We start from the raw sequence: 12,458 nt of genomic DNA, 5'->3' as shown, positions 1-12,458 counted from the left end.
ATGAGTGTCAAAATTCAAGTTTCAAAGTTCCGTAACCTTTGGAATACAGAAAAGTTATAAGAGCAGCACAGTAGACCAACAGGATGTTTAACTCTGTTGCTCAACATGCTGCCATTGGGAATTTAGCTGCAAAGATTTGTTATTCTGAATATTCATGCACACTTACTAGAATAACTCATGAAGTAGATCCTTTAACAATACAACAGCACCTACAAAAATGTACCAACAAAAAATGCCTGGAAAGACATTGTGGCAAACTTTATTATCTAAATAAACAAGCAAATGCAATTGCCAAAAATATGACAGAATGGCAATGAAAATGTAAGATTATATTGTTGTACTATATAACAAAATTCCAGTAAGAAAGAAACCAGGAAGGACTTACTATCTGCAAGACAGTAAAAGCAAAAAGTATTTGCTTTTATATATTTCAAAATACCAACCTTGCATAGCGCAAGGTTAGCATAGCGCTAAGATATAATTATACATTGTTCTTGTTCTTGTTTATATTATTATTAGTCAGTGAATATATTTAAAGAAAATATTACACCTTCAAAAAGAGTAAAGGGGCAACTTTTAATATAACCCTAAGGTTAAATGCTCATGTAAGTCCGATGAGGAGTGTTAAAGGATGTGGGTATGTTATTTATTATCACATCTATATCGCACCTTTATTTTGGACAATTCAAGGTGGTGTTCCTGTCTCCTCTTTTCCCCACAGCAACCCCGTGAGCTGGGTTGGGCTGAGAGAGAGTGACTAGCCCAAAGTACGTAGGCTTTCATGTCTACGGGAGGACTGCAACTCGTGCTCTCCCAGTTTCTAGTCCAGCACCTTAATCACTACATCAAACTAGCTCCCATGTTTAGCCTACAGAAAAGACAACCGAGGGGAGATACAATAGCAGGCTACCAGTAGCTGAAGGGTTGCCGGAGTGATATTTTCTATTGTTCCACAGGACAGGACAAGAATCAGTGGATTAAAAAATGATAAGGAAGTGGTTTGATCTAGACATCAAGAAGAACTTCCTGACTTTATGAGCTATCAACCTGTGAAGCAGGCTATCATACAAAGTTATGAGTTCTCTAGACGTCTTCAAAGAGAGGGTGCTGGATGGTCATTGTCAGAGATGTTCTAGTACAGTGTTTCTTAAAGTGTGGTCCAAGGAACCCTGGGGGTCCCCCAAGACCCTCTCGGAGGTCCACAAAATCAACATTATTTGCCAGATATTGAAGATATTTGCAAAAACTTAAAACAATGCCACTCTCTTCCTCATTATTATTTTTTATTTGGTAAACAATACCAGTTTTTTCATGAAAAATATTTTGTTAATATCTAATGGGTTTAATATTGTTACTTTTACATGATTCAATAAATATTCTACAAATGCGTCATTTTTCATTTTTAATACGGTGATGTCAGGTTCAGCCCAAAGAACTCCACGAGACAGTACAGATATAGTTCTATAGCATGTTATTAGCTTCCACCTACAAGACAGAATCTCACCAGACTGAATCTAAACTTCCCAAGCCAGCAAGCAAATGCTGCGAATTCCTTAGGGTGGTGCCAGCCTCATCCTCTTCACCTTCCCATGCTCATTCTGGGGGCTAAGGAAATGCTTATCTCCCCAAGTGCGGCCTTCACCAAACCATTCCATCACAGGTAAGAATTGATAAATATAACCCGTACAAACAAAAGCTCTTTTGGGCTCCTCCATAATTTTTAAAAGTGGGAAGGGGGCCTGAGAGCAAAAAGTTTAAGAAACACTGCCCTATGGATCCTGCACAGAGCAGGGGTTGGACTAGATGACCTCGAAGTTCCTTTCCAACTCTATGGTTCTATGCTATCTCTGCAGCTGCACAAGTGGGGGGATTAAAACCAATTCTTGGAAGACTAAGATCCAGTCCAGATTTGAACACAGAATTGTGCTGTCACCAAGCATACTAAGCTACTGGGATGCAGTCTGATTTAAGGTCTTGACAGAATAAGGATGTCAAGCAGTCCTAGCTAGCAGTCCAAAATGTAGGTGTCACAAGTAACTAGTCCATTAAACTCTTTTGGTGTAACTTGCTAGAAACAGGAATTTCAGTCATTGGTGATAGATTGTTGCTCTCAAAAAGAAATGGGTAGAATTAGCCTGAAAATTAGGCAAATTCACAGAATCTAGGAATGAAGAAATTGAACTCTTCCACAAATTACAGTCATTTAATACTCGTTTGTTACTGAACACAATTTTATTCTCTGAAAGAAACAGTCTTTTACCTGATTGTACATATAAACTATAAATATTATCAGATAAAATATCAGAATGACTAGATAAAGTAGAAATGAATAAAAAGGAATGCACTGCATTTAAATAGTTTTATTAACAGCAGTGTGCAAAATACTGTACATACATATGTATGCACCCCATGTTAGCTTTCTGTAGAAAACAAGATAATGAAAACAAGGACAAATAGGCTGAAGAATAGCTTCTATCTTAGAGCTGCAACTATACTGAATTCTGTCGTATAGTTCAGTATTGATGCAGCATCAGGGGTTGTGCAATATGGAATGTGAAGGTTGTGTTATATGTGTTTGTGTGTGTTATGTGTTTTATGTGTTCTATGGTTTTTATATTTTTAAAGCTGCACTGGGGTGGCATTTAATTTCATTGTACAAGTAGTACAATGACAATAAAGATTTCTATTCTATTCTATTCTATTCTATTCTATTCTATTCTATTCTATTCTATTCTATTCTATTCTATTCTATTTAGTAGGATCTATACTGGAGTCTCATTACTTTCTGAAGCCCAACTGTTTCTATGTTCTTTTTCAAATACAATTGCTACTCATATAGATGAATACAGGTAGTCCCCAGTTTAAGAACATGTTCTGTTCCCAAGGTCTGTCCTTAAGTCAGATTTGTATGTAAGCCAGAACAGTATTATTGTACAATACTGTATAAGTAGTATTGGGTAATGAACTTGAACCATTGTGTATTTAACCTGAACCATTGTGTATTTAACTCGAATCATTAGGTATTTAATTCAAATTCTGCTACAATAGGCTCCATTCTTAACTATGGGTTGTCCACAAACCAGGCATTCTTAACCCAGGGACTACCTGTAAAGTGTAATAATTGTTAGATTCATCATGGGTTCAAGTGCCACATGATTAAAAAGGTTCTGTAAAAAGTATGTGGTCCCTTTTAGCTTTTTAAATTGTAAATCTGAAAAGGTATAGTCTTTTAAACATTCTTGTCCCTATGATATGCCACATATAAAACTAAATAGCCATGCAACAAGAGTTCCCTATGCATTCTAATAGGAATAACTGTTCATGCAAAGCTTCTCCCATATCAATGGTTCTGAAAGGACCAATTCAGGATTTGACTGATTTGATCTGATTGACTCAACTTGTACCCCACCACAATCAAACAATTCTTATAGGATATAAAATATAACAACAATTTAAAAATCTATGGTAAAACTCTAATCTATACAACAATGAAAAGAAGAAATAACAAATAAATAATAAACATGAATACATTAATGGGCTTTACATAGCTTATGACTTATAATTTGCAGTGAGAATAACTCCTTTTTTACTTTTTTACTTTTTAACAAACATACTGCAAAACTCTGGCCTCTCCATCTGTATTTCAAATATCTTACACTTCTAGGCACTGCAGAAACAAATAGGAAGGGATGCCCTAACTCAGTCTTAAACATTCATTCTCTGGCTAGAAGAAATGTGATACCTTAATAATATTATATAACATTATAATGCAATGCATCATTATCATCATCATTACAGTCCAAGACCAATACAAAATAAAACTACTCAAGTATAATGCAATGTATTGTTATTACCTAACAATGAAGCAACAGAGCAGATCCCACCATTTGTCCATTTGCTGTGATGGGGCTTTCCCATCCCAACCTCCTTAATGTGGTTCATCGATAATGTGGCAAGGGCTAGGGTGAGATGTGGAAGGAAATGCTAACTACTGGGCATCCCTTTTTTCTATACAGATCACATGGGTCATATTCTTCAGGATTGAGGTCCTGTTATTATTGTGCCAATATTTAAAAAGGAGGATATAGGGGATCCACCTAGTCTGCCCTATAAATTTGCTGAATATGATTAGCAAGCTTTATGCCTGTCACTTGAATAGCAAATTACAAGATTGGCTATAGAAAGAAGCAATACTGGGCAATAAGCAGGCTGGTTTTCAACCCAACTATCTGTAAGGTTTGCCCCGTTCGACAGAGAAACTCCCGTGACACGTGTGGTTCACAAAAGAGGTTTACTCATGCGTAACATAGCAGGCACAAGCAAAGCCAGGACTGGCTTGGTACATTTACTTTACTCCTTTATAGTTGTCTCAATCCCCCCGCGGGCCCCGTTGCTAGGTTACATATTACAAATTAGATTGCAGATTGCCCCCTGTAATCCCCCCCTTCTACTGGAATGGCAGTTCAGCCCAGTTCTCTTGTTTCTTTGATTGTTGTTGCCTATGGCATGGTCCTTGCCTTCCTTGGGGCTTCTGTCGCGCGAACAGCCGGGAGCATCCCCTCGCGCGCTGATCTCTTCCTCAATTCCGCAGCTCTCTCCTTTGTCTATAGCACCCGCGGCCCTCTGGCGTTAACACAACGCATCCGCTCCAGATTAGTGAAGTGGCGCCAGGTGGCCCATTCATTAGCTTGCGGTTTCGCATTTCCTCTTTCTGCGCTAGCGCTCGAGCGGTGAAATTGACTAAAGCGCGGCTGGGCAAGTTCCTAGGCGTGCGGTGCAGGCTGAACCTGACACTATCTACATTAGATCAAGTTCTGGTCCTACATCTTACATAAAAATATAACTGCAACAACAGGCCTGCACTTGTTACAGTCTTTGTTTATCCATTTATTTATTTAATATGGCCACCCATCTCACAAGAAGTGACTGGGCTGCGTAAGCAAAAAATATGTCAAACATGTCAAACAATTCACGTATGTTAGATTTAGAATATCAGCATGAAATGCACACGTTACAACCCAAAGATGAGTGAAGAAAGCAACCAATGTTTCATAGACCTTAAATCAGCTTTTAACTTAATTTCAAGAAAAAAAATTTGTGAGAAGTTGAGCAATACAAACATGGACAGGCATCTCACATTTTTAATTAGGTTAGAATTAGGTGTGATCCTCAAGATATTTTGTCTAACTCAATCCCTGTTCGAGATGGAGTTAGATAAGACTGTATTTTAGCCCCCACCTTATTTAATCTATATTTAAACTCCCTTGCAGGTCGATTATCTGATCGAAGTTTCCACCAGACAAGCTCCCAAAGCTTTAAAAACCTTCAAAACCCATTACTGCTGTGACCATTTTCTAGTAACCAACAACCAGAACATTAAACTGGTGGTTTTTGCCAGAAGAAAACCCAAAACAGTTAAATGAACTATTCAGAGGAAAGAAATTGAGAAGATTAAGAGTTACAAATATTTGGTGGTAGTGCCACAGGTGCCTGGAAGATTCATATTGATCATGTTGCTTTGCAAGCACAGAGTACAGCAATCATGAAGTTCATCTGGAAAAAGTGTAGAGAGTTGTTAGCCTTATGAGGTAGATCAGACAAGAAACACAACCATATGATCTAATTCTACTTTATTGTAAAACTACAATAACAGAATTTGCAAGTCTGAAAGTACCTCTCTCTCCCCCATGCCCCCTCTCCTTTACAGCCCAGGAAACTAGAGAGGATCTCTTCTGAGCCTCTTGCCACACCCACATTCCTGCTGTGGGCTCAGCTGCCTTTTATCTGATTGTTCTCTTGGTTGCATCTCTTTGCCCTATCTGCCAAGGTCATTCCCAAATACCATTACATCAATGCATACAAGCAGCTCTGACAGTCTATCATGGCAAAACCTATGGCCCAAATACAACTGGGGCCATTTACCCATAATAAACTGAGGCCATACACATTTTTGTTAACTCTTTTCCAAGTGCCTAGATACACATCTAATGTAACATTAGAAGTGAAGTTGGGCAACAAAAGTGGAGGTGTCCACATGGTTGTTAATATTCACCTATTAGCTTAAATGACAATCTCCCCTTTAGTATAGGTTCCATTAGCCCTGGCAAGTCAATTTCAATCCTTATGGCACAAGCAATTTAGGGACAACTTATCCATTATGGTTTGCCACTTGAGCAGCTACTCCTTTTGGAATACACTCAGGCAAAGAGAATCATTATAGAAAGTGTCCTAGGTATTGAACTTCAGAGTAAGGTTAGTATAGTAGCATACTAACTCACATTAGAGCTTGCATAATTTAAGGATCTTAGTCTTAGTTCCTGCCCAGAGAAGAGCCCTTTTCTTCTTAGCCCTTCTTGGCAATTAAAGTTCATAAAGAGATAATTACAAATATAGGGCTTGGACAAACACACTGAAGGTCCTTTTCTTTTAATCACTATCAGAATTATTGATAGATACTCTCTCAAACTGAGATTAACCCACTCATCTTAGACTTATTACATCTTTTTAAATTAACCAAATAAATCCTGCTGATCCTCTGGAAGTTGATTTTTTTTTCCAATATCTATCAGGAATTTACTAGCGATAGTAAAGAGATAATTACAAATATAGGGCTTGGACAAACACACTGAAGGTCCTTTTCTTTTAATCACTATCAGAATTATTGATAGATACTCTCTCAAACTGAGATTAACCCACTCATCTTAGACTTATTACATCTTTTTAAGTTAACCAAATAAATCCTGCTGATCCTCTGGAAGTTGATTTTTTTTTTCAATATCTATCAGGAATTTACTAGCTTATTTTTCTTAACATATTAATATTAGGCCTTTATTTGAATTTTGAATGTAAGTTTAATTTTTATTAGCATTTTATCACATATTTTATTTCCATTGCTTTTATTTTAATATGTTTATTATCTTAAAGATTGCCCTTATACCTTTTATTCATCCATCTATTTAATATTTTTTCTCATTTCTCAATTTCTTTTTTTTGTATTTTATAATTTCTATTAAGAAGTTGTATTCACTGAGTGATAATGTGGTTTGGTTTTGGCTTAGCATGATATAGTTGACTTGCCAACTTTTCTTTCTTGAAGTGGATCTGCACATTATGCAATGATGAAAACAAACAAATTACATTATGGCATTATGTGTAAATAAGTCAAATGTTTAGTACACTTGGCCAATTATTAAATATTAAAATGTGCTCTTATAATTATATATCTCCATTTTATGATGATGAATGGCACATTTGAAACAGGAAGCAATGGGAAGTAGGGTTAAAACATTTTTTTTGAGTGTAACAATGAGAAATTTGTTATAACTTTTTCAATACTGGAACATCATCCCATATTTAGTTCTTCTGGCAATAAGGTCTTTCAGCTGTACATCCACTTCAGAATAGATTTTATTAAAGCCACAGAAGTAATGTTCCTACAACCCATTTTATATACTTTATAACAGATGTTGAATGAAAAGACCCAATACAAATATTATACCTAACAGACCCTTGGCATTCCTAAAATTAAGAGGAATGCCAGATTTAAAATGTAGGATTTATGCAATTATTAGTGCCTAGCAAAATATATATCAAAATAACTATACTAAATTATGGCAAGAAATTAAAAGAGATTTATTTATTTATTTACTTATATTTCAGATTTGTCACCGCCCAACTTACTGCAAAGCGACTGGGCAGTTTACAGTAAAAAGAATAAATATTAATTAAAATTCACTACAACAAGATTCCTAAATAAATAATAAATATCTTCCAAGAAACTGATGTTAACTAGGACTTATTAGACTTCGGGAGTGTCTTCAAGGCGCCAGCCACCCCCAAGGTTGGTTATATCTCTTCTCACCCCACATGAGTTGGCATAGCCAAGTCCTCAATTCCTTCCAGAAAGCTGGGAGGGTAGGGGCCTGCCTCACCTCTGGCGGGAGAATATTCCATAGAGTGGGGCAACAGCAAAAAAAGGCTCTCCTCCTGGGACCCACCAGTCAACATTCTCTCGCCAACAGGGTCCATAACATGCCTTCTCTGCCTGTCCAGGTGGGAAGGGTCGATGTGATGGGGATGAGACGATGCCTCAGGTAACCTGGACCCATGCCATGTAGGGCTTTAAAGGTGATAACCAACATCTTGAATTGGACCCAGAAGCAAACTGGCACCTAATGCAGCTCCCGCAGCAGAGGTGCTACATGTGCCATTGTCAAAGTCCACGATGTCCAACTCTCAGTTCTGAAGCATTCTCATGCAACCAGTCTTGGTTCAGACAAATACTTCTTTATTAAGGTGTACATGTAGCTTGTAAACAGAACATTGCTAAAACTAACGCCTTGGGTAAACCTCCCTCTATTTATCCCCCCTCCCCTTATTGCCTGGCGTCTTGACTCCTCTTCACCTGTTGTTGACCTCTCTCCTTCCTCCCTGAGCTTCTTCCCGGTTCTTTGGGCCCCAGCTGCCTGGCCGGCAATCAAGCCAGTCTAAATTGCCCATATATGGTTAAGCTGCTTCCCAACTCCCCTTACTACCATTAACAGCCACCCCCCCCCTTAGTTACAAGTGGCAGAAACAAATCAATCCAAATCCCAACGAATGCAATACAATGGAAAACAACAACAGTTGGGTGATGCAGGTTCTGACAGCCATCCTTGGGGCACCCAAGATTGCCCGCGTAGGCACATTTTGAACTAGCTGTAGCTTCCGGATACTCTTCAAGGGTAGCCCCATGAAGAGCGCATTGCAACAATCTAAAATGAGAGATGAGATCGCGAATGGTGGAGGAATCTACTGGTTAGGATCAATTGCAATCATTAAAATCAATGTATTACCCAAGATAAATTATTTGTTCCAAATAGCATCAATTACAATCTCAGAGAAAACCTTATAAGAATGGCAAGAGAATGTCAGTAAATGTATATGGAGTGGGAAAAGAATGGTTCCCATGTATACAATATACAGTCAGGTCCAGAAATATTGGGACATTGACACAATTCTAACATCTTTGGCTCTATACACCACCACAATGGATTTGGAATGAAACAAACACAATGTGCGTTAACTGCAGACTGTCAGCTTTAATTTGAGGGTATGTACATCCAACTCAGGTGAACGGTGTAGGAATTACAACAGTTTGCATATGTGCCTCCCACTTGTTAAGGGACCAAAAGTAATGGGACAATTGGCTTCTCAGCTGTTCCATGGCCAGGTGTGTGATATCCCCTCAGTACCCCAATTACAATGTGCAGATAAAAGGCCCAGAGTTCATTTCAAGTGTGCTATTTGCATTTGGAATCTGTTGCTGTCAACTCTCAAGATGAGATCCAAAGAGCTGTCACTATGAGTGAAGCAAGCCATCATTAGGCTGAAGAAACAAAACAAACCCATCAGAGAGATAGCAAGAACATTAGGCGTGGCCAAAACAACTGTTTGGAACATTCTCAAAAAGAAGGAACGCACCGGTGAGCTCAGCAACACCAAAAGACCCGGGAGACAACGGAAAACAACTGTGGTGGATGACCGAAGAATTCGTTCCCTGGTGAAGAAAACACCCTTCACAACAGTTGGCCAGATCAAGAACACTCTCCAGGAGGTAGGTGTATGTGTGTCAAAGTCAACAATCAAAAGAAGACTTCACCAGAGTGAATACAGAGGGTTCACCACAAGATGTAAACCATTGGTGAGCCTCAAAAACAGGAAGGCCAGATTAGAGTTTGCCAAACAACATCTAAAAACGCCTTCACAGTTCTGGAACAACATCCTATGGACAGATGAGATCAAGATCAACTTGTACCAGAGTGATGGGAAGAGAAGAGTATGGAGAAGGAAAGGAACTGCTCATGATCCTAAGCATACCACCTCATCAGTGAAGCATGGTGGTAGTAGTTTCATGGCGTGGGCATGTATAGCTGCCAATGGAACTGGTTCTCTTGTATTTATTGATGATGTGACTGGTGACAAAAGCAGCAGGATGAATTCTGCAGTGTTTCGGGCAATATTATCTGCTCACATTCAGCCAAATGCTGCAGAACTCATTGGACGGCGCTTCACAGTACAGATGGACAATGACCCAAAGCATACTGCAAAAGCAACCAAGGAGTTTTTGAAGGGACAGAAGTGGAATGTTATGCAATGGCCAAGTCAATCACCTGACCTGAATCCCATTGAGCATGTATTTCACTTGCTGAAGACAAAACTGAAGGGAAAATGCCCCAAGAACAAGCAGGAACTGAAGACAGTTGCAGTAGAGGCCTGGCAGAGCATCACCAGGGATGAAACCCAGCGTCTGGTGATGTCTATGCGTTCCAGACTTCAGGCTGTGATTGACTGCAACGGATTTGCAACCAAGTATTAAAAAGGGAAAGTTTGATGCATGATTATTATTCTGTCCCATTACTTTTGGTCCCTTAACAAGTGGGAGGCACATATGCAAACTGTTGTAATTCCTACACCGTTCACCTGAGTTGGATGTACATACCCTCAAATTAAAGCTGACAGTCTGTAGTTAACGCACATTGTGTTTGTTTCATTCCAAATCCATTGTGGTGGTGTACAGAGCCAAAGATGTTAGAATTGTGTTGATGTCCTAATATTTCTGGACCTGACTGTATTGCGCAGCAAGGCAAATATAAACATTTATAATATGGTTTCTAAGAGGGCCTGTCATGGCTCAAGACTCAGATGACTCTCCAGCATAACCAGTGGAAGATCCTTTAAAGGGGATTGAATTACTAATGAGAAAACTAAAAGAATTTGGTGCATTAACTGGTTTTAAGATTAATAAACAGAAGACAAAACTATTAATAAAAAATATGAAGATACAAGATCAAACAGAATTGATGAACAAAATGGGTTTTAAGATTGAGAAAAAGGTAACATATTTGGGAGTTATTTTGACAAACATGAATTGTATGTTATTTCAAAATAATTATGTTAAGACATGGTATAAAGTTAAAAAAATATGTTAAGATGGGATAGGTTATTGTCATTGTTAGGGAGAATTTCTGTGATTAAGATGAATGTTTTGCCTAGATTGTTATTTTTGTTTCAGACAATGCCTGTTTGGACAACTGATGTGCCAATTAAACAATGGCAGAAAGATATACCAAAATTTGTGTGGCAGGGGAAAAAAACACAAGTCAAATACAGTCAGGTCCAGAAATATTGGGACATCAACACAATTCTAACATCTTTGGCTCTATACACAACCACAATGGATTTGGAATGAAACAAACACAATGTGCGTTAACTACAGACTGTCAGCTTTAATTTGAGGGTATGTACATCCAACTCAGGTGAACGGTGTAGGAATTACAACAGTTTGCATATGTGCCTCCCACTTGTTAAGGGACCAAAAGTAATGGGACAGAATAATAATCATGCATCAAACTTTCCCTTTTTAATACTTGGTTGCAAATCCGTTGCAGTCAATCACAGCCTGAAGTCTGGAACGCATAGACATCACCAGACGCTGGGTTTCATCCCTGGTGATGCTCTGCCAGGCCTCTACTGCAACTGTCTTCAGTTCCTGCTTGTTCTTGGGGCATTTTCCCTTCAGTTTTGTCTTCAGCAAGTGAAATGCATGCTCAATGGGATTCAGGTCAGGTGATTGACTTGGCCATTGCATAACATTCCACTTCTGTCCCTTCAAAAACTCCTTGGTTGCTTTTGCAGTATGCTTTGGGTCATTGTCCATCTGTACTGTGAAGCGCCGTCCAATGAGTTCTGCAGCATTTGGCTGAATGTGAGCAGATAATATTGCCCGAAACACTGCAGAATTCATCCTTCTGCTTTTGTCACCAGTCACATCATCAATAAATACAAGAGAACCAGTTCCATTGGCAGCCATACATGCCCACGCCATGAAACTACTACCACCATGCTTCACTGATGAGGTGGTATGCTTAGGATCATGAGCAGTTCCTTTCCTTCTCCATACTCTTCTCTTCCCAACACTCTGGTACAAGTTGATCTTGGTCTCATCTGTCCCTAGGATGTTGTTCCAGAACTGTGAAGGCGTTTTTAGATGTTGTTTGGCAAACTCTAATCTGGCCTTCCTGTTTTTGAGGCTCACCAATGGTTTACATCTTGTGGTGAACCCTCTGTATTCACTCTGGTGAAGTCTTCTTTTGATTGTTGACTTTGACACACATACACCTACCTCCTGGAGAGTGTTCTTGATCTGGCCAACTGTTGTGAAGGGTGTTTTCTTCACCAGGGAACGAATTCTTCGGTCATCCACCACAGTTGTTTTCCGTTGTCTCCCGGGTCTTTTGGTGTTGCTGAGCTCACCGGTGCGTTCCTTCTTTTTGAGAATGTTCCAAACAGTTGTTTTGGCCACGCCTAATGTTCTTGCTATCTCTCTGATGGGTTTGTTTTGTTTCTTCAGCCTAATGATGGCTTGCTTCACTCATAGTGACAGCTCTTTGGATCTCATCTTGAGAGCTGACAGCAAC

General features: G+C 38.9%; 1 protein-coding gene across 1 annotated transcript in view; it reads right to left on the bottom strand.

Moving 5' to 3' along the window:
• The window catches only part of LOC103059795 (flavin-containing monooxygenase 5-like), a 62,331-nt gene that overhangs the window by 31,501 nt on the left and 18,372 nt on the right, over positions 1-12,458 (bottom strand). The gene's annotated exons all lie outside the window — the stretch shown is intronic.

Source organism: Python bivittatus, unplaced genomic scaffold, assembly GCF_059951505.1.
Source record: "Python bivittatus isolate LINGU-HERP-01145 unplaced genomic scaffold, Pbiv_v1 ctg000700_np1212, whole genome shotgun sequence".
Taxonomy (NCBI): Eukaryota; Metazoa; Chordata; class Lepidosauria; order Squamata; family Pythonidae; genus Python; species Python bivittatus.
Note: the sequence above shows the minus strand (reverse complement) of the source record. Positions and strands in the feature narration are given on the sequence as shown.